Raw genomic sequence first — 22,273 nt, 5'->3', positions numbered from 1 at the left:
GAGGTCTTCAGCAATGCAATCACTAGGGCCCTGGGTATAGAAACTAGAATTAAACAGGAAACTTGGTTTTATTTTTACTTTTAATTACATTTATTTGTTTATTTATTTATTTTGTGTGTGTGTACGTGTGTGGGCGTGTTAACGACTCTCATGCAGGTGCAGGTCAAAGGGTCACTTATTGGGGTTGGTTGGTTTTCTCTTCCCACTGCACCCCCCTCCCTCCCCAGGACCAAACTCAGGTCTCTAGTTTTGGCAGCATGTGCCTTTACCCACTCAGCCATCTCGCCGGCTTGAGACTAGAATTCTTGACTTTCATCAGCGAAGCTGGTGATACAGGTTCATGTGTGCCCAAGTCTGGGGAAAGGTCAGCTGGTTTTCACCCTGCCTTGGCTGGACCTACCTTTTCCTAGTACAGCCCAGGCGGTTGTGGATTCTGGTTCTGAACATGAGTGCTTTCCTTGGTCTTTTCTGGAATTCTCCTTAGAGTCCTGCTTCTCCATGCTGGCTATCTGACTTAGCTCTTCTGGGAGCACCCCATCCTTGCACCGAGGTACTTCCTAATGCAGTGTTCAAAAGCCACAGCTGGGGCGGCACGTCTCTAATGGGCTCAGAGTTTTTGTTTCTGTGGAAATGGGGACAAAATCTTCCCCACTATCTCACAAGAGTGTCTGATGCAGAAAATGTGTGTGAAGAGACTTTTCTCAAAAAAGGGATTGAGGGAGGAGGGGTCTGGAGGGATGGAGTAATGGTTAAGAGCATATATTGCTCTTCTAGAAGACCCGAGTTAGGTTCTTAGCACTCATATTGGGAAGTTCACAATTAATTGCCTGTAACTCCAGATTTTGGTGGGTGCCTGCACTCATACACACATAATTTTAAAGATAAAATAAATTTTTCTTGAGACTAGTCCTCTCTTTAGCCCTGACTGTCCTGGAACTCACTCTGTAGACCAGGTGGGCCTCAGACTCACAGAGATCCGCCTGCCTCTGCTTCCTGACAGCTGGGATTAAAAAGATGTGCACCACCAAACTCAGCAAAATACATCTTTTTAAAACAAGGAAAGGGATTTTGGACAACTGCAGTATGACCAAAGCTGACTATAGTGTGAGCTCTTTGTGAATATTATTGCAAAATGATACTTGCTGGTTGTTGTGGTCTGATCTTTACATTTCCATGTCTTTTGCTTGACCCTGGGCTCTTTGAGCTTAAGAACCCAGAAGGAATGTTTCACATACATCTGCATTTTTGCAGCCAAGGCTGGCATGTAGTTTGATGCTCACATTCAAGTGCACGAACAGTCTGAGAACACAGAGGGGCTTCCTGGCAGCAGGATTTATGGTGAAAGATTCCCTCAAGCTGGGTGTTCTCCAGCCTCTCTGAAGGCTGAGTCCGGAGGATTGTAAATTCGAGGCCAGATGGCACACCAAGTTAGTACCAGTCTATCTAGGGCTATAAAGTGAGACCCTGTCTCAAAAAACAAAAAACACAAATAAACAAATGTATTCCCTTGTATCATTTCTTTTCTCTTGCTGAGACAAGTATCTGATAAAAGCAGCCTAAGGCAGGAAGGACTTACTGTGGTTTGTGGTTTGCTGTCCTTTATGGCGGCATGGCAGCAGGAACATGAGGAGGCTGGTCACATTCTGTCTCCTGTCAGGAAGCAGAAAGTGATGAACGTTGATGCTCTTCTCTTTCCTCTTCGTGTTCAGTTTGAGTTTCCTGCCCCTGGAATGATGCTGCCCACATCTACAGTGGGCCTTCCCACTTTAAACACTGTGATAGTTTGAATGTTGACCCCCATAAGCTCAGAGGGAGTGGCACTATTAGGAGGTGTGGCTTTGTTGGAGGAAGTGCATCACTGTGGAGGTGGGCTTGGAGATCTCATATACGCTCAAGCCACTCCTGGTGTCTCAGACCTCTTCCTGTTGCCTGCATATAAAGATGTAAAACTCTCAGCTCCTTCTCCAGCACATGTCTGCCTGCATGCTGCCATGTCCGTCCATGATGATAATAGACTGAACCTCTGAAACTGTAAGCTACTCCAATTAAATGTTTTCCTTTATAAGGGTTGCCGTGGTCATGGTGTCTCTTCCCAGCAATAGAAACCCTCACTAAGACAAACACCTTTAGAGATACATCCAGAAATTCATAATGTAGATGATTCTAAGTCATGTGAAGTTGATGATGGAGAATTACTGTCACATCCCTCAAGATGAGGAGTAATTCTGGCTCCCAGTTAGCCATGTAATTAGCAGGGTAAACAGCAGATACTCTGCAGTGTACTGCTAAGCTACTGCTGGTAGGGGAGGTACAACAAATGCAGTTCTCATTTTATTTTTTGGTTTTCTGAAATAGAGTCTCACTGTGTAGCTCAGATTGATTTCAAACCTGTGATCCTACTCCCTCAGCCTCCTAACTGCTAGCATTTGATCCATTATTCCCAGCTTTAAATGCATTTTTGACTTATAATGTTTTGACTTACTATGGCAGTGACACAAGGTGGAATTACTCCTGGATCCACCTCTTCCCCGAGTATGCTATAGGAAAATAAGCTGTTCTCTGATCTTTCCTATGTAGAACCCAAGGAAATGTTTTTTTATTTTTTTATTTTTATTTTTATTTTTATCATTTTTCATTAACTGACACTATCCACTCAGCTACTTCCCAGGAGCTCATTCTCCCTCCTTAGCTACTGCCCAAGGCTTTGCTTAGTGATTATGAAGTCAATTTCCCATCTGATTGACATAAACATAATTAAGAAGGCAAATTGAAAGCTGGAAGCTCACCTAATATATGAAGAAGGGAAAGGAATTTCAGAAATCAGTTATTGTTGTTATCTGGGGGGAATATTTGTCATTGGAAGACACTACTGGCTTGGATTATCTTTTCTCCAACTCACAAATGGCCTAGAATTACTTGCGACTATTTTACTAGTCAAGTTTAATGGGTCTGTACATATGTGGTATAGGACAAAAACGTGACTTTGGAGGTACCCCATCTACTTTGAATCCCCACTTCTACCATTTTTATTCTATGACCTTGTATAAATCCTTTATCCCATCACAGTTAAAGGTGTCAACTTGACGCATCCAGGAAGAGGGAATCTCAGTAGAGGAATTGTGTCCAGCAGATTGGCCCATGGGCATGCCTGGGTGGCATTTTCTAGATAGGTAATTGATGAAGGAGGGCCCAGACCACAGTGGGCAGCAGTACCATCCCAAGGAAGGTGGGCCTGAACTGTATCAAAAAGGTAGCTAAGCCAACTGGAGTAAGACAGACAGTAAGCATCATTTCTTAGTGGTCTTTGCTTCAGTTCTTGCCTCAAGTTCCTGACCTGACTTTGTTGGATGATGAACGAAACCTGTAAGTCAAGTAAACTCTCTCCTCTCCAAGCTGCTTTAGGTCAGTATTTTCTCACAGCAACAGAAAGCAAACTAGAACATCCTCTTTGAGCTTTGTTCTATTTATAAGAAAAGAGGACAGCAATTCTAATCTTGTGAAATCTTGTATGTGCATTACCTGGCAAATCAGTGGTATGGCAGCATTAGAAATGCAGGCGACCTATTTATCTTTAAAATACTTTATCGTTTTAAAAAGCACACTCAAAAGACAATTCTATAAAGCGAGTGACTTACGGGTGCTCTATTTTGCATGAAATTTTCAAAGAACTATTTATTGCTTGAGATTCAATTTGTGTCATAAACTGAGTCATAACATCGTGATTTATATTTGCCTTCCACCCCCTCAGGTTTCTTTCTGAAGATCCTTACGATAGGAAGAAATTACGATCTTGGGAAATTAAACAAGAAATTGAAGTTCTAGATGAGAAACAAGAGCGAGCCCACGGGTACCTCTTTTTAGACACTGCTCCCAGCGGAGGGGGGCGTGAACCACAGTTCAGCATTTCCGCGGAGGGAGACGCTAGGGGGCGGGACTTAGCAGCCGAGGAAGGCGGGGCTAACAATGCCGCGTGGGGAGAGAGAGGCCGGAGGCTGTTCTGGCAGGCTACCATTGGGCAAGCTTGAGGATGACGTAATAGCCACGCGCCTTGAGGGTCAGGCAGCCGCTGCCACCGCGTTTGCGCACGAGGAGCTGGTTGCCGCTGCAGCCGCCTGGAATTGTGGGGCTTGTGTCTGCCCCTCGGCTGCGGTGGAAAGCCGAAGGTAGGGGAGGTGGGGGCCCCGGGCCCTGGAGCGGGACGCAGGGCGGACGGTGCCGGCCCGGCCTCCTGCCGTTAGCGGCCTCCTCCCTCCCGCGCTCTCCGCACCTTCCCACAGTGTTCCGGGTCCCACCGCATCCATCGCTGCGCCTCGCGGGCGAGACGGCGTCCAACTGCGTCCTAGGCTGGCAGCCCCAAAGCTATGCTGTCATTTTCCACTTAGCGACGCAGTGACCCCCTTCCAGCGCCAGAACAGGGGGCAGTGGCTCTGGGCTGCACGTCTGTTTTGACTTTCCATCTTTATTCTCCTCTTTCGGCCTCAGTTTTTCCACATTTGTCCAAAGTAGGGGGTGAATTAGGTGTTGCTCTCAGAGACACCTCTAGGGTTGACATTTTGGTAACCAGTTGGGAACCTCCCGAGTTGCTTGACATGAAAGTATGCCCTCCCCCTTGTTATTTTACCTCTCCTTCTGAGTGTTTTCTTTTGCACTGGTAGATGTAAAACTTGCCTTCAGTGCACAGGTTATAAGGTTATGAACTTTGTTGAGATTTCAGATTACTTTGTGCTTAATCTCTAGCCTTTTCCCAGGAACTTTGGATAAAGTAGTGTGTGGGCACGTGCTTACATCTCAGGTATTTCCATTCAGGTGACCCCAGAATCCTTTTGATGGGAAAGGACTGGATTCCACAAATGTCCAACAGCTGAGAAACCAGCAGGAACTTCGTTGCACTGTTAGATGCCTTTAAATAGATATTGATGAGGGCTGGAGATGTAGCTCGGTTGATGAAGCCCTGGATTCAATCCCTACCATCACATAAACCAGGTGTATATACTATAGTGTTTAGTCGCAATCCCAGCACTAAGGAGCATCAGAAGTTTCAATGTCATCCTCAGCTTACACAGAATTCCAGTTCGGCCTGGAAGACTTGAGGCCCTCTATGTATTCAATCACTGTGACCCATATGTAAGATCAGTTTCTGAATGTATTTATAATGCTTGGCTTCCTTTCCAATCCAGCTGGCTCTCCCGTCTCAAACAAAACAAAACTGCAGAGTGCTTTGAAGGGATGATTAGATTAAGCCACTGTAGGTAGGCAGGCTAAGAGAAGAAACTGGGATGTTTACAAATACTTGCAATATTTGTTTTGGGAGTGTGAGAGACTGTGTATGTGCATGAGCCTTTTTAGCTTTACACTCAAAAGTTTTTCTGATAAAAAAGATTTAGGGATTCGATAATTTTTTTTATTTTTTTGAGACAAGGTTTCTCTGGTGTAGTTTTGGTGCCTGTCCTGGATCTCACTCTGTAGACTGGAACTCACAGAGATCCACCTGGCTCGGCCTCCTGAGTGCTGGGATTAAAGGCGTGTGCCACCGCTGCCTGGCTAGGATTAGATAAAATTTTAATGGAGACCATAATGTAATATCAGGATTGCTATTTGTGTAACATGGTCCAGAAATTGGTCAGTGTTTTCCACTGGGACATGGCGCTTGGGTGCTTAAGATGTTGCTACCACACCAGATTTATCATAACCTTTCGTTCAGGTAGTAAATTCGCCTGTGTATTAATACATGTGCTGTGTAGTGAAACTGGCAACAGAAAAGGCTGCATATTTTACTGATAATGGGGATGGAGAATGTAGTAGGCATATGACAGCTCAGAAATAAAAACTGCCTGGTAGTTAATGTTGTTTTCTTCCTCTTTCCTGTTGTTTTTTGAAGGCTATTTCATCTCTACTGAGGCCAACTTTGAGCCCCAGTGTGTCTCATGACAGGGAAAAAGGCCAATTAAGTAAAACTGAAAAATAACGAAATGTATTTTGAAATATCAAACACACTAACTAGGCCCTCCAGTATTACTCTCCTACTCTCCTTTCAGTGGTGTGTGTAGGTGTGGGCTTGGGGGTGGAGGCGGGCAGTATCTAAGCGATATGGCTACTGTCCAAAGCAGTTTTGAAACATCTATACCCAGAAATTATTTTTGGAGAGCCGTCTCATTAACATTTGGCACTATTTCTTTCTTTCTAAAAACCCTAAGTGGTACATGGTTATAAAACCTGGACACTGGCATGTCTTCAGATAAATTATTACTATTATTTATTTATTTGTTTTGTTTGAGTACAGTCTCACTTGTAGTCTTGGCTGTCCTGGAACTCAAAATGTAGACCAGGCTGACTCAAACTCAGAGAGATCCTCTTGTCTCTGCCTCCTGAGTGCTGGGACTAAAGGTATGTGCCATCACCACCTACCTCCTGTCTCCACTCACTATCCAAATTAAAACTGTTATGGAGACTATCTTCTAGTTCTTGAGAAAGCCTCTCTTCAGAGAACCAATTTAAATGTTCTTTTTTTGGTTTTGTTTTTTAAAAATGACATTCTCTTTTGTAACCCAGGGTAGCCCCAAACTTGCTATGTAGCCCAGGTTGGCCTCAAACCTGTGACCTTTCTTCTTCATCCTCCCCAGTGGGTGAATGAACAGATTTTTGGAGGTAGGCACAATGGATTTTTGGAGTGTGGTAAACAGGAGTTTTAATTCTACCACTTATTGGCCATGACCTTGGACAAGTTCTTCACCTCTTAGGCTCAGTTTTCCACTCCTTAAAATGAGAATACTACTTAAAAGGATGGTTAAGTGAAGTGATACATGAAAACCCTTTGGACACAGGAAAGCAAGGACAGTTTTTTTTTTTTTTTTTTTCAACACTGGGGCTCAAATCTTATGGCCTTGTGCATGCCAGACATAACTCTACAATTGAACCACATCCTACTCTGAATATTGCTGTTAATGAAAAAATTTAGAACATGGAAATAAAGAGAAGCTGTATAGCTTTTTTCCCAAGTAGGTGGATGCTTTCTGGTTTTTCTTCACGTTTGTATATTCATACACTGACTTTGTCCTAAATGAAACTCTTATGGAGCCATCTGCCAGTCCTTGACTCTGCCTCTCTACAGAGATCTAGTCTGAACACTTTAACAATGCTTGCCCCTTGGTTGTTGAATCCTGAGACTTTTGCTGGGGGCCCCAGCTGGTGTTCTTTCACGCTCGGTAGCACAAGCATTTCTAGTTTCTAGTTTGTGTCCTTTTGGAGACCCATCCTTGTGGCGCTAATCTTTTCTCTTTCTGAGCCTTAAGCTTCAAGCTTTAGTCTTCTATTGTAGAGAGCTTTGTATTTTAATTACATGTGGTCTAAGGAGAAAATATTCTGCCCTCTGTTTTTTCATTTATGGATTTTACTATCATAGCCTGTTGTTCAGGTGATGGGCCCTCCTACTTTATGTTATCAATAATAATAGCTCAGGTGCATGGATTCTTCTTGACTTGTGAGGAGTCTTGACACTTGTGCAGACTTCTAACCTGGAGTTAGGAGACTACTCAGTAGGGAGGGAGCCGCCATCAGGCTAGGCTTTGGAGTTCCTTCAGGTAGTTTCTTGTCTGTGGCTGTGATAATCTGCCCTTGGCAAGAGCAGCTTTAAAGGACAGTGGTTCATTTTAACTCACAGTTCTGAGTTACAGTCCTTCATTTTGGGGAGGTCAAGACAAAATTTAAGTCACTAGTCACATATTCCCAGTCCAGAGCAGAGAGAAGTGAATGCATGCTCAGCTCACACTCCAGACCATGAAATGGCTGTTGTCTAGAGGAGACACGGATAAGCACTAGGGGATAGCCTGGAACCGTTACTCTATGTGTGTGGCTAGAGACTTTTCTGAGGCCAGATCCTCCCCTAGACACTTACCATGAATTTGTTTTCCCAGTCAGTCTATAGAACCTATCTTCATGGATTTTACAAAGAGTTCATGAGACATATTTAGTTTACTTTGTTCCTCATAGAGATTTATGCATGCTTTGATGTGAATGCAGGATTGCGTTAATTATCACCAAAGTAAGTTTTTACCAAATTGTACTGTGCGTAAACATGCTTAATCCCAGCACTCGGGAGGCAGAGGCAGGTGGATCTTTGTGAGTTCGAGGCCAGCCTGGTCTACCAAACTAGGTCCAGGAAAGGCGCAAAGCTACACAGAGAAACCCTGTCTCGAAAAACAAAAACAAAAATAAAACAACAACAACAAAAAAACCCAAAACATGCTTAAAATAAACTACTCGGGGTCAGACTCCAGAAGTTCAAACTAACACCAGCTACTGAGTTGTGTTGAACCAAACTGCCTTCTTGCCTCCTGGGGATCATCACTCTGCTGGCTATGAAAGTCAGACTGAAGTTGTCCACATTCAGAGTGGATCTTGCCATATCAGTTAACCCAATTAAGACAATTCCTCCCTGGAGAGGAATGGTTCAGTGGTTAAGAGTGTATGCTCTTGTGAAGAACCTGAGTTTGGTTCTCTGCACCCATGTTGCTGGCTCACAGCTGCCTCTAACTCCAGTTCCAGAGAGATCCTATGCCTCTGACCTCTTTAGGCACCTGCACTCAGGTGCACATACCCACACACAGAAATAATAAACAGAGGGGCTGGAGAGAGAGTTTAGCTGCTCTTGCAGAGGATCTAGGTTCAGTTCCTGGCACACTTGGTGGCTTCTAACCATCTATAACTCTAGTTCCAGGGGATCTTATCCCCTCTTCTGATCTTGGAAAGCACCGGTCATGCATATGCATACATGTAGGCAAAAACTCATACACATACAATTAAAAAACTTTAAGGAAAGAACAAAGTCCTTCCCAGTCATGCTTACAGGCCAACCTGATTTAAGTGGTCCCTTACTGAGACTTTCCCAGGTGATTCCAGACTGTGTCAAGCTGACAATGAAAACTAACTGTCACACACACCTAGACGGGTTTGGTTTTGCTGGTCTAAAACCAGCTGAGTCTGCCCTCAGCCGCCTAATCTTGCCCTTGGCTTTGGTGCTGAGAAGGAAGTAGTAGTCAATGCATGTATGGCGTTTTGTGCCAAGGCCTTAAAGGTGAGGGACAGGGAGCTCTGAGCTCAGGGCTGGGCAATGGAAAGTGCCAGACTTAGGAATGCTGCTGAAGTGCTCTGTCCATCATGTCGGTGTCCCTCATTTGTGAGCTATAAACGCCTTCATTAACCTCTCCCATAAGAAAAGGGAGTAACCATTCTAAGTTCCTCAGGGCAGAGACGCTTCTTAGATGTGGGGCTTTCAGGGCCCAATCCAGGAAAGTCCAGGGCAGAGGGAAACAGTTGTTCATCCTATCCATGACCAGTACACAAACTCAGTAACATGCCTACATGTAACTAGGCCTGCATTTTGGGTTCAAGTGTTTCTCAATTTTTTATGTGTGTGAGTGTTTTGCCTGTGTGTGTGTATTGTGCACACTTGTGTGCCTGGTGTTGGCAGGGCTCAGAAGGCAGTGGCTCCCCTGGAACTGGAGTTAGAGATGGTTGTGAGCCACCATGTGTGTGCTGGGAACTGAACCTGGGACCTCTGCAAACAGTCACATGTGCTCTTAACTACTGAGCCGTCTCCAGCCCCATGACTTACCATGTTTTGACGCCTTCTCTCCACTTACATATCCTATATGAAATGTAGAATAAAAGAAGATTACTTGTATATGTGTGTACGTGCCACGGAGCACATGTGGCAGTAAGGGGACTCTGGCTTTCCAGTTGGTTCTCTACTTCTACCTCGTGGGGCTGGCATCAAACTGAGGTCATCAGTCTGAGCAGCAAGGGCCTTTACCCACTGAGCCATCTCTCTGGTCCCCACTGGAATTTTAAGACCATTGATATTCTGTATATCTGTTTGTGCTGTGACCTTTTGGATGGCCATGAATCATTGTGCTGTTTAAGATTTCTCTCCCCTTGAAGCAAATTTTCACTCTGTCCATGATGATATCCTGTAATTTTTCTCTAGTATAGGTAATAAGGCCCATTTTCCATCTAGAAGATATAGCTGTTATCACAAGCTTTTTCAGTGCCTTAAACACAAATTAGTAAAACAAAGACACATTATCTTACCTACCTTAAACCAACCTTATAAGATAGGCATCATTCCATACTTTTATAGAAGTAGAAATTGAGGCTTAGTAGGTGTACTGGTTTGAAAGAAAATGGCCCATAAGGAGCAGCACTATTAGGAAGTGCGGCCTTGTTGGAGGAAGTGGGGATGGGTGTTGAGCTCTCCTACGCTCAAGCTATGCCCAGTGTCACAGTTCCTTCTGCTGCCTGTGGATCAAGATGTAGAACTTTCAGCTCTTTCTCTAGCACCATGTCTGCCTGTACACAGCCATGTCTCACCATGATGATAATGTACTAAACCTCTGAAACTGTAAGCCATCCAATTAAATGTTTTCCTAAGTGTTGCTGTGGTCATGGTGTCCCTTCACAGCAGTAGAAACCCTGACTAAGACAGTAGATTAAATAATTTTTGCTTAGGTGGGAGCAAGGAGTGGAGGCGCATGTTTAGCTATGTCTACATGGGACGCTTGCTTTGAGTTGCAAACAAGCTTGGGCAGATAGCAAGACCCTGTTTTTAGAAAAAGCTTGATGCAGCAGGAATTAAAGCCAGCTCACATGCTTTTCTTTCCTTGTTGATTACTCTGCCATGGGTTGGCAGTCATCAGCAGGACAGTCAACCATTCTGTTCACCTTTCTCAAGGCCTTATCATATGTCAGGCCCTGTGGAACATATTGGGGGACATTAAAGTGAAGTATTCCTGATTGTGTTAAGGAGCTCATTGTGTTTTTCAAAGATGAGCTGTCTTATGGCTAATGCCTTATCCATCCTTTCCTGTTTTGGGGTCTCAGTCTGTCTGCTCCTTCTCCCTACCCCATTCCCTCCCTCTCTCTCAGTTCCTCCCTGAGACAAGGTCTCACTATGCTGCCATAACTGGCCTGGAATTCTCTATGTAGACCAAACGTGCTTGGAAGTCTCAGAAATTCACTTGCCCCTGCCTCCAGTGCTGGGCTGTTTGGATTTTTTTTTAAATGAGATGACTAGCTGTAGCCAAGGGCAGTCATGGAAATGGAGTTAGCTTCTTGGATTTTAGGATGGTCAGTTGTGGATTTCCCCTACTGGTTCCATTTTCTAACCCGCTGATCTGCTTGTACTCCTTCAGTTTGTGGCCTAGAGGTTGTAACCAAAAGGGTATAGCAGGCTTGGTGAACTCCAGCTGTTTAATTTTTAAAAATTATGTATATGGGTATTTTTTTTGCATGTGTGTTTGTATACCATGTGTATATCCGGTGCCTAAGGTGGTCAGAAGAGGTGTTGGATTCCCTAGGACTGGAGTTAGAGATGATTGTCAGCTGCCATGCTGGGAATTGAACCCGGGCCTTCTGAGAACACAGCAAGTGCTCTTAACTGCTATGCCATCTCTCCCACCCTCCTCTTTAACTTTTACATGCTTGTAAGGTAGACATTTCTGTTTTACTTGCGACTATTCCTAGTATTTCAAAACAGAAGTTGTTCTTTTTAGAGCTGATGGGACTGTCATCTTTAAGATGGGCATGATGGCATATCCTTATACTCCCAGCACTTGGGACTCTGAGGCTAGAGGATCATGAGCTGCAGGTCAGCCAGGCTCCATCAGAAACTTGAGGTTAGCCAGGCTCCATCATCAGAAACTGCAGGTCAGCCAAGCTCCATCATCAGAAACTTGAGGTCAGCCAAGCTCTATCATCAGAAACTTGAGGTCAGCCAAGCTCCATCATCAGAAACTTGAGGTCAGCCAGGCTCGGTAAGAAACTTCAGGTCAGTCTGGACTAAAAGGTGAGACTTTGTTTCCAAACTTGAGAACAATAAAAGCAGATTGTTTTCTTAAAGTCCTTAAGTTAGTAAAAGAGTTGGAAGAGAGGCGGCAGCAGAGGAGGCGGAAGAGGTCAGTCCTGCCCGGCTCCTCCAAAGAGACCGGACTTGCCTTTGATCCTGTTGTCTCTCTTCTAAGCTTGGACTTGTGAGGTGTTTTGATTTACTGTCTGCTCTGCTGGTGCCCTGTGGGCCGTTTGTTTCAAACCGAGTCTGTGTTCCCAGACTGAACATCGGAACCTTAGGGAACATTGTCCGATGGTTAGCCCAGGTTACATTTTATGTCCACAGAGGAATGGGGAGGGGCGTGTTTCTGAGGTCTGTCCCCTGCCGCCAAGGAGCTCCTTTGTCTGTCTTGATTGCCACTTACCACTTATCATCACTGACAGGAGAAGTAGCACAGCTGGTGACCGGACCTTCACATGGAGGCTGTCCCTGTCTCTTCTCAAGTCAATTGTCCCTTCTGCTTTGTGAGAGTTCTAGAAACTGAAAGAAGAGCCTGGGATGCACCCAAAAGGTCTGATGAAGACTTCAAAAACGGGCATTTCTTTTAAAAAGTATTGATTTTAATTTAATATGTCTCATGTGGCCCATATTGGCCTTGAACTTGGTATATAGTGAAACTGGCCTTGAACTCCTGACCCTTCTGCCTCTCTGTGGTGGGGTTACAGTTATGTGCCGCTATGCCTGGCTTAATTTTAATTTTATATTTTATTGTCAGGACCTTGCTAGCCTGGAGTTGAAGCTGACCTCAAACTTGCGGTCCTCTTGTCTCAACCATGTGTGTGCTGGAAATAGGTGTGTGTCTACCTGCCTCAGTGAGAGGACATTTCTTTACTTCTGGGTATTGTCTCAGGCTTAAATTCTTACAACCAATTAAACTGGAGGTGTGACCAATCAATGATGGTCCACTGAACTGAAGCCTGCTAGTTTTCTAGAGGTTGCTTCCATTGTAGAAATCTCAGAGATTAAAGGCATTTAAGCCTGAGACAGTTCCCAGAGGTAAAGACATCCTGAGACATCAGAGACCAGCTCCTAAGCAAGGTATTTAAGGGATACACACACACACACACACACACACACACACACACACACACACACACAACCTTAGTATTCTAGTTGATAGGGAGTTGGGTTTCAGTGTGTTTGTGATGTAAAGTCGCCATCCTGGGACCCATCTTCCCACGGTGCTTTGGAGCTGGAAGAGATGACAGTAGAAGATGGTTCTCACTTCTCACCCCTCTTTAAGTATAGTTCCCATTCAATGTGTAGCTGCTGATGGTAGTTATTTTATTTAGATAAGTCTGTATAGCCCAGGCTGGCTTCTGGGACCTTGGGCTTTTAAAACCTTTATTTGATTCTCCTGCTTCTATCTCTAAAGTACTGGGATTCTCAGGTGTGCCACAATGGTTGACGTGCTGGGGATCAAACCCAGGACTTTGATTGTCTAGGCAAATAGTACTCTACCAACTGAGCTACGTCTATAGCTCTGTTTCTATTTTTGTTAGTTTTGGGGTCAGCAGTCAGGAGATACTTACCTAGTTTTTTAATGCCCAAAATGTCAGTGTTGCAAATGATGGGTTCTTCTATTGATGACAAAGCTGAGCCCCAGGGGAATTAAGTGGGCCACATACCATTTTAAAAGCTGCTTACAGTAGTGGGATTCTAGTGCTGTTGAGAGTCAGGACACAAGCCAGGGGGCCGACAGAGGGCGGCCAAAGTAATCAGTAGGATTGCTGAAAGCATTGCAAAGAGGCAAGATGCTTTTGTGGTTAAAAATCTTTGGGGATTGGAAAAAAATCTGTGGGGAAGGAGAAAGTTCTGCCTTTCCTTTTCCAGGCCAGGCCTCATCTGTTATCTCACTGTTGGGGGGTCCTAATTACGCTAGCTTGTTTTCTGCTCACACAGAAGTATCTTCCTTCTTGCTCTTACCTCAGAGGAAATAAGATTTCTCCATATAGAAATAGTGCTCTAGCCAGACTGCAGTAGACTGTAACTGGTGACTTAAACCTTGACTACATCTCTGAAAGAGGAAGGAAGGAAGGGAGGAAGGAAGGAAGAATGAATGAATGAATGTGTATCAGAATGGTTTAAACACACAGGCTTACTTGGGCCTTTGGTGTTATGCTACCTATTTGCTAGCTGCCAGATTTAAGTTATCTTCTATAAGCCTGTGTTTTGGGTCTACGGGAAGGGAATAACAGTACCTCCTTTTGCAGCTGCGTTGAGAGAGTAGATATGAAAAGTGCTTCCTCTGGTATACTTTGCTGTCAGTAGCCAGTAGGATGGAGATTTTTATTGGACCTAGCTGATTCAGAGCCTGTGTGGAGGAGGTCCTTTGACAGTGTGTTCGTCTCTTGTGTTCTGATCTTCAGCCAGATGTGAAGCAGTGATCTCATTAAGGGAACCTGGACCCAGTCACAGCTCCCTTTGATTTGTGTTCTCATTTCTGGTCCTTGGTACAAGGTTAGGAAGGCTTAGTTTTGTGCTGAAGTTGACTGTTTCTCTTTAAGATCTATAGCTGATGAGCTAGATCTGGTGGCATGCACCTTTAATCCCAGCACTTGGGGGGCAGGCATTTGGATCTCTGAGTTTGAGGCCATCCTGGTCTACATAAGCTAGTTACAGGACAGCCAGGACTGCATAGAGAGACTCTATCTCAATCTTCTCTCCCCACAAAGAAATATTTATAGCTGAATTGGGTGTGATGGCACATGCTTGTAATCCCAGCACTTGGGAGGCTCAGGAGTTTAGGGACATCTTCAACTCCATAATGAATTTGAGGCTTGCTTGGGCTACATGAGGCACTTTTTTATAAAACCAAAACAGATCTGGTTGGTTAGCTCAGTTGTTTAGAGTGTGTTGCTAACAAAACCAAAACAAAAGTCTTTATAATTGGTAAAATGGTAGTAGATAAAATGCCCCCGAAGCCATTCTTCCTGTGCTAATCTCAAACCATATTTTTTAACAATTGAGCACTGTAATTATAGCCTATACCTTGCTCTTCTGAATGAAACTGGGTGAAACCTCATTATTCTGTGGGAAGCCAGTTTGATTGGATTTAAAGAAATGGAATTAGAGAGTTTTCAAGAAAATGCCATTGTTTTAAATTTCCTGGCAAGCCTCTGCGGTTTCTTTCTTACCCTGTCTTACTGCTCTCTCAGTTTCCTATGACTGAGCTTCTCAGTCATTACAGGAGCCACGTCCTGTTTCTTGCTTCTGATTTGCTGCTTCAAGTCTTCCTATGTGCAGTGCTGAGCAGTGAACACGTGACCCGGACGCCTTCCATGGCACCCATTGCTGTACAGTTGTCTTGGTGTCCAAGCCCATGGCCATGCCCGTCTCACCACTTAACTGACTCATCAAGTTGTTACAGTCCTTTGTGCTCCTGATACACTGGTCTGTGTCATGCACTGAGCATGCTGCATGCGTGTGTCCCTGCCCACTCTTTCCAGAGTATCGTGGATGCCCTGCTTTATGCTGCAGAGCTGCCTGTTAGCCCTGCTAGCTCCTCATCTGTATCCCATAGCAACACCTCGGTGATTGAATCCTTACTGTGGTTAGTTACTTGCCCCTATTGTATGAGCTGCTCAAGGACGTGGGCTATGCTTTTATTTTGTGTCTCCTAGCATAATGCTGAGTACATTATAGACACCATGAATGCTGTTGGATTAATACGTGAAAACCTAAGAGCCGAGAACACTGTTAATTCCATAATTCCATTTCCTTGATGCCCAGCTACGGTGAGTTCACCATGCTCTATTCTTAAGCCCTTTAAATCCAAAGCCGGCTGATCTGATTTCTTAGACTGTGTCTTACGCCTTTTTTTAATTTTATTTTTTTGAGACAGGGTTTCTCTGTGTAACAGCCCTGCCATGCTAGGAGTTACTCCGTAGGCCAGGCTGACTTGGAACTCAGAGATCCATCTACCTCTGCTCTCCAAGTGCGCCACCATGTCTAACTCATGTTTTATGCCTTCATGGATTAGAAATTCCTTTAGAGATTGCCCTCCTCCTCCTTCCTCTTTGTACTCCTCCCTCGGTGCAATCCGTGGCGCCTTGGCGCAATCCATGGCGCAGAGATGGCGATGTTAAGGCAGAGTTCCTGCTGTCTGGTCGCTTTGTGTGTCTGTTCAGTTGCACAATTTCTTCTGTCGCTCACTCACTGGACGGGAGGCATCAATTTAGACGTTTGCAGGGCCAAGTCAGTAGGAAGCAGCAGAACGTGGGCCTGCGTCAGCCTGGAGTGTTTAAGTGGTCCATGACTGGAAGCTGCTTGGTAGTTTTCATTGTCTTGGGTGAGCATGGCTCTCATGACCTCATTATCTCTTACTACAAGAAAAGCTGGAAACAGATTTTTTTTTTTTTTTTTGGTACAGTCTCTAGGGAATTCTAAAGCCCATTTTTGGTCGTTTTTTTCACCTATAGGCTACCTGTTCCTGATCTTTAGGTAGAAACTAGAATTTATATATTTAGATTTTTCCATAGAAGAATTTTAAAAAGTAGAGGACATAACCTGGTTGCTTTCGAGGAAGTTTTGATGAAAGCTTGGCTCTGGTTAAGTATCTGAACTTTTTATAGATAGTAACTTAGTCTCTTGGACTGGTCTTGTCCTATGCTCCATTCACCTTTGTATTCTGATTTTACTGGGTTATGAAAAGCAACTTAAAACACTAAACTCTGTGTATACGTGTGTGTCCCTTGTGTATGGGCTGTGCACATGAGTGCAGGTGCCCTCAGAGGCCAGCGGCATCTGATCTGTTAGAGTTGGAGTTACAGGCAGTTGTTGTCTGATGTCGTGCTGGGAACCTAACTCAGGTCCTTTGCAAAAGCAGTATGTGCTCGTAACCACTGAGCCATCTGTCTCTCTGGCCCCCAAAGTAAGTTTTGAAAGATGGTGTGTCTGAGATGTCTGTAAGTTTTGCTCTTTTGCCCAGTCTCTGCTGAGGTGCATTTGACAGTTCTTGGACTGTAGTGTTCAGGCTGGTGTAGCATAAGGTCCCGGGAGCACTGTGTGAAGAGCCCTGCATGAGCAAACACGTGGAGGAAGTACAGTGTGTGAAATGATGGCCTCAATGTGGCCAGCTAAAGGCCAAAGCAGTGCATACCCACTGGAGTTGGTACCTCCATGGAACCTTTTATAGGGCTGTAGTTTCCCCGCTAGTTCTCATTCTTCTCCCTGGAAGTGCTTTTTTGGCCTTGCCTTCTGGGATTGAGAGCGTTGCTGCTGATGGGATTCCCAGCCGAGGCAGAACCTAGGCAATTGGGACATCTCTGAAAGAACATTGAGCAATTGAAATCAGATGATGTCTCTGGATAACTGGGAACAGGGAAGGAGGGAGACTTGGTGTTTTATCATGCACCTTTGTATATGTTTTCACTTTGTATTATTGGTGCTAGGAATTGGACCCAAGACGGGCACTCTGCCCTTGAGCTATACCCCTCCCCTGTTATCAATAATTTGTATTTATTAATTTTACTTTGTGTGTGTATGAGAGTGCCGTTGTCTGTGTGCTGTGGTGTACATAGGGTGGCCAGAGGGTAACTCTAGAGTCCATTCTCTTGCCATCTTGTAGGTCTAGGGATGGAATTTAGGACAGCAGGTCTGTGAAGGAGTGCCTCTACCTGCTGAGGCATCTCCCTGGCCTTTGTTGTTGTTGTTATTATTAATTATTATTGTGAGTCAGTTTCCTTTTGTAGCCCTGAATAGCCCAGAACTGATTATATAGAGCAGGCTGGCCTTGAATTCTGCCTCTCTGCCTTGAAAGTTCTGAGATGATAAGCATGTACCATCATGCCTGATGCTTTTTTTTTTTTTTTCTCCAAAAGATAAGAGTCAGTGGGCTGGAGAGATGGCTCAGAGGTTAAGAGCACCGACTGCTCTTCCAGAGGTTCTGAGTTCAATTCCCAGCACCTACATGGTGGCTCACAACCATCTGTAATGAGATCTGGTGCCCTCTTCTGTGTACATAATAAATAAATAAATCTTAAAAAAAAAAAAAAAAAAAGGTAAGAGTCAGCAGCCAAGCCTGGCCTCAAAGATGCTATGTAGCTGGGGATGACCTTGAACTACTCCTGGTCCTCCTGTCTCCACCTTCCAAGAGCTGGGATTACAGGTGTGCAATGCTTCACCTGGTTTATGAGTTTTTGGAGATTGAACCCGGGGCTTTGTGCATGCTGGGCAGATATTCTACCAACCAAGCCACATCTTCAGCTTTCATCATTAATTTTTAAAATATACCTGCACAGATCTATATGAGGGTTTCCGTATTAGATTTCACTCAGTTTTATTCCTGAGACGTTAATACATGCAAATACATGGACCCAGTCACTATAGACTGAAGCTCAGAGGTGACAGATTTGCCTTGGAGTTTGTCATTCAGGGGTCTTTGGAATGACAGTCAGGCCTAAAATATGGTCAATATTTTATTATTTTCAAATTATAGTGTTTATGAAGGCCTTTCAAACACATTATTTTAGAAAAAACGTACAAATATATGCTATTTTCTCTGACCCTTAGTGCATCTTTATTTTATTATAGTAAAATAATAGGGTTTGTAGAGTCTTCAGGACCCAGCTACGTTGTTAGTGCTGTGCCTGGCCGGCATCCTTTCCTCACACCTGCATCCTTTGTGCTTCGTTCTTGCGGTCGGTCCGCTGATTTTTCTGTGTTTCCAGAGCTGTTTCAGCTGGGGCAGGAGCAGAAGCCTCATGCTGTATTTCTGCTTTTATTTCAAGCTTTCCTGGTTCAGGACTCTTAAGTTCCATTGGCCACTGGAAGAGGAGGAGGTCAGCAGTCTGTTCCTTTATTTTCAGGGTGAGGTCAACTAAGGCTGGGCTGCAGTAGTATCTTTAGGGGAGTTTGAATTGACAGCTTTCCTGGTCTTTGCTGAGACTTACTGCTGCTGTGAGGGAGAGGGCTCTGTTTCCAGGCTACAGCTCTTTTTAGCAAAGACGTGAGTGTGGAATAGAATTGGAAGGATTCATGCAGTCCTTGGGTATGCTGATTTAGTGCTCCACAACCCAGAGAGAGGAAACATGGTAAGGTGTGTGAGATGGGTTTGGATTAATATCCTGACAACATATGGCTCGGCATGTAGGCCATTCCTTGGAGACCCTCCTCACTATCCACAGCTTTCCTTGCCTGGGTAGCCTCTTCCTGTAGGTCTTTCCAGCAGCTGTTGCACACCTGGGTGAATCATGAGCTTCCTAAGCTTCCAAACAAACCCAGATTTAAATGATGGAAGTCCTTCTACAGAAGGCAAAATAAACAGCTACCCTCAGACAGAGTTTTAGTCATCCTTTGCTGCCCCTGAATTTGTGCAGGATGTTCACCTCCATTAGAAACGCTGGTTTATCTTTACTGATGGTCTCTTGAGAAATAGTGATAAATGACCCTGACCTTCATAACTCTGCCACTCCTGAGGTCAAGGGTGTGACGGTCTCTGGAAACTCTGGGGACACACGAGCATCAGGATGGGAAGGCTCGTTTATTTCTAAGGCCCAAGCAGAAATCCCTGCCATGTAACCTCTGCTCTTTCTACTTGAATCAGACTTCAAAGTTAATTCTGTGACATAGCTGGGAGTTGGGGAGATTCCTTTTCAATCTTGGAAGAAAATTTGTTGGGGCTTGTAGAGGTCATCTGTGTGTGTGTGTGTGTGTGTGTGTGTGTGTGTGTGTGTGTGTGTTGTGTGTGCTGGTACATGTGTGTCAGGGTGCATGTGCTTGTGCCTGTGGATGCCAGGGGTTACCCTTAGCTGTTATCAGAAGCTATTCTTTAAAAAAAAAATTATTTTTTTTGAGACAGGGTTTTTCTCTGTAGCTCTGGCTGTCCTGGAACTTGTTCTGTGAACCAGGCTGGCCTTGAACTCAGAGATACGTTTACCTCTGCTTCCCCAGTACTGGGATTAAAGGTGTGCCAAACATCGCCCCTTATCCTTTTCCTCCCCACCCCAACTGCTTTTTTTGTTTGTTTTGTTTTGTTTTTGTTTTGGACAGGATACTTCACTGGATTCTGGGCTTGCCTGTTAGCTTAGACTGGCTGGCGCTTTTGTGTAGATAATTTGGGATTAAACTGAGGTCTCTATGTGCAGGAGGCACTTTACAACTAAACTATCCCCCCCCCCCCCCCCGGCCCTCAGGTTCTCCCCAGATGTGAGGTGGGCCTCGCTGTGCCCAAGAGTTGTGTAGAGATGTACCAGCTGATAGCTTAGGTATGGCCTCTGCAGACTTAGCTGCTCACCCAGGTTTTCGCTTCTGAAGGCTTTCGTAGACATTTGAAGTGAACACGTGAAGCAATAGTCCCAGTTAACAAACTTCCAGGAACGTGGTAACTGAAGTTGATTTGTGTGAACTGGTAAGAATGTTCTCTCTGTAAGAAACCAAAGCCAGAGCTGCGCAGACTCAGCCAACGCCTCCTGTTCCGAGGAGCTGCCAAGATGGCCTAAGAAGCAGACCTTAAGTTCACCTACCCAGCGTGGAGCTGGGCCAACTGCAGGACTTGTCCTGTGAGCACTGATGCAGTTGCACAGCGACTGCTAGAGGCCGCCCCTGGACCGTGGCCTGCTGCGGAACCAGTGCTCCAGCTCCTGAGAAAGGCCAAGGAGGCGCCACCCATGGAGAAGCCTGAGCTGGTGAAGACCCACCTGAGGGACTTGATCATTCTAAGATGGTAGGCAGCATGGTGGGCGTGTACAACAGCAAGACCTTAACTAGGTGGAAATCAAACCGGAGATGATTGGCCACTACCTGGGTGAGTTCTCCATCACTTAAAAGTCCGTGAAGCATGGATGGCCTGGTATTGGTGCTGCTCACTCCTCCCACTTCATCCCCCTCAAGTAGCTGGGACCAATAAAGACTCACATTAAAAAACAAAATCAGAGCTTGCCTTTGGAGGAAATGAAGACAAAGATCGGTGGGAAGCGTTTGTGTCATTGCATGGGCTGTGCCCAGGTTCCAGCCATGTGCTAGCTGGGAGACGTCAAAGGTGGTTTAACTGCTGCTCTGATTTCCTGCTTTGCAACCCCTGGAGTTCAGGTATATACATAGTACGCAGGCACATGATCAGTGTTTGTACCATTTATTCCCTCTTTTCTCCCCTCAGTCTTCCTCGGTGCCGTTCAAGGGCTGTATCTGTAATCTGACCAGCATACCCTCTGTCTGTTAGGACACCAGCTATTGTAGGTACTCACTTTTAATCTCCAGGCTCTTCTTCACTTACTCTTTGCAAACCATGGTCCCTTTGTTACAGATTCTAGTAACAGATTCTAGATCGTGTGAGTCAGCTCCAACCCAATATCCTCTCTAGTCAGCATTTCATCTCCTGTTATTTGCTGAGCACCCACTGTGTGTCAGGTTGTTTGGTTACTGGCTGGTGGTAAATAAACAGATGTGGTCTTTGTCCTCAGTAACACATCTCTGACTCCCTCCTTAGATGGCTTTCTTTTGATTAATCTTGCTCGCTCTGTGTGGTTGTCTGTGAATTTACTCCTGAGAGGGCAATCTTCTCCCTAGTCTGAGGGGACAGTGCCTCTTTGTGTTGCATGGGCTTTGCCTACTGGCCTGCCTGCTCCCAAGAGATGAAAGCAGTGTGTTGAAGCAAAAGGAAAAAGCCCCCAGGGCCACTACTGCCTCAGCCACACATGTCCCACGAGCCTGTGGGACACTGTTGGCACTCCTCAATGTCCCTTTTCTCCTTGTACACAAATTATAGTGTTCACTGGTAATTTAAATTCAAATAACCTTCCGCCCCCACGCCGCCTTTGAAAAAAAGAAAGCCCAGTGTATTACGGGGTAGAGACAAAGCAGGCCAAGCCTGGGCTCCTGGTGGGGCTCTTTTCTTAGGTTTCCAGCCAGCTCTGCTGTGGTTACCTTTGCTTTGGTAGGAGTGATGTGTAGTTCAGACATATTGATACTCTGAACTCACAGAGTCAGATCTTCCCAACCCTGTTTATCATAGTGTGACAGGTAATTTCAGGGGCTTTGGCTGACAGGCTTCCTGGTTGGCTTCTTTGCTTTGGGCTCCAGCCTCCATCCAGCCCCTCGTGGGTCCTGTGTAAAGAAGGCCCTGTGGCCAGGATGCTGGTTCTATGCTTCAAAATAGGAGCTTGAAGATAGTCTTTTGTGTTTCTTCCCCCTATTGCCAGTTTCACTGGAAGTTGCCAAGAACTGTGTATGAGGAAGCAGGCAGAATAGCTCTCTGGGAACCATTTATTTGAGAACTCCCAGCGGAGGATGTATTGTCCTTTTCCCCTTTTCTTGCTGTTGCTGTGACATTGTGATTTGGGACTGCTTGTGTATGACACCTCCAGCTTTATTGGTGTTTCCAATAAATTGTTTCCTGGTTGGTGTTTTCCTCTAATTCCTTCATCTTCCTGGTAGAGTGGGCAGGTATGCTGG

The 22,273-nt window shown here is 45.0% G+C and overlaps 1 protein-coding gene and 1 pseudogene across 2 annotated transcripts in view; both read left to right on the top strand.

The window, feature by feature from the left end:
• The first annotated feature begins 3,963 nt into the window (after nt 1-3,963).
• On the top strand, nt 3,964-20,716 carry LOC118594960 (annotated as a pseudogene).
• Sil1 (SIL1 nucleotide exchange factor) overlaps nt 4,026-22,273 on the top strand; it is a 248,983-nt gene continuing 230,735 nt past the window's right edge. The window contains exon 1 of one of the 2 annotated variants that reach the window (XM_036205309.1): nt 4,026-4,163. The gene's annotated coding sequence lies outside the window, so the exon portion shown is untranslated. The remainder of the gene's footprint in view (nt 4,164-22,273) is intronic. The other variant, XM_036205310.1, reaches the window with a different exon arrangement.

The sequence above is a fragment of the Onychomys torridus genome, chromosome 13 (genome assembly GCF_903995425.1).
Source record: "Onychomys torridus chromosome 13, mOncTor1.1, whole genome shotgun sequence".
Classification (NCBI taxonomy): domain Eukaryota; kingdom Metazoa; phylum Chordata; class Mammalia; order Rodentia; family Cricetidae; genus Onychomys; species Onychomys torridus.
Note: the sequence above shows the minus strand (reverse complement) of the source record. Positions and strands in the feature narration are given on the sequence as shown.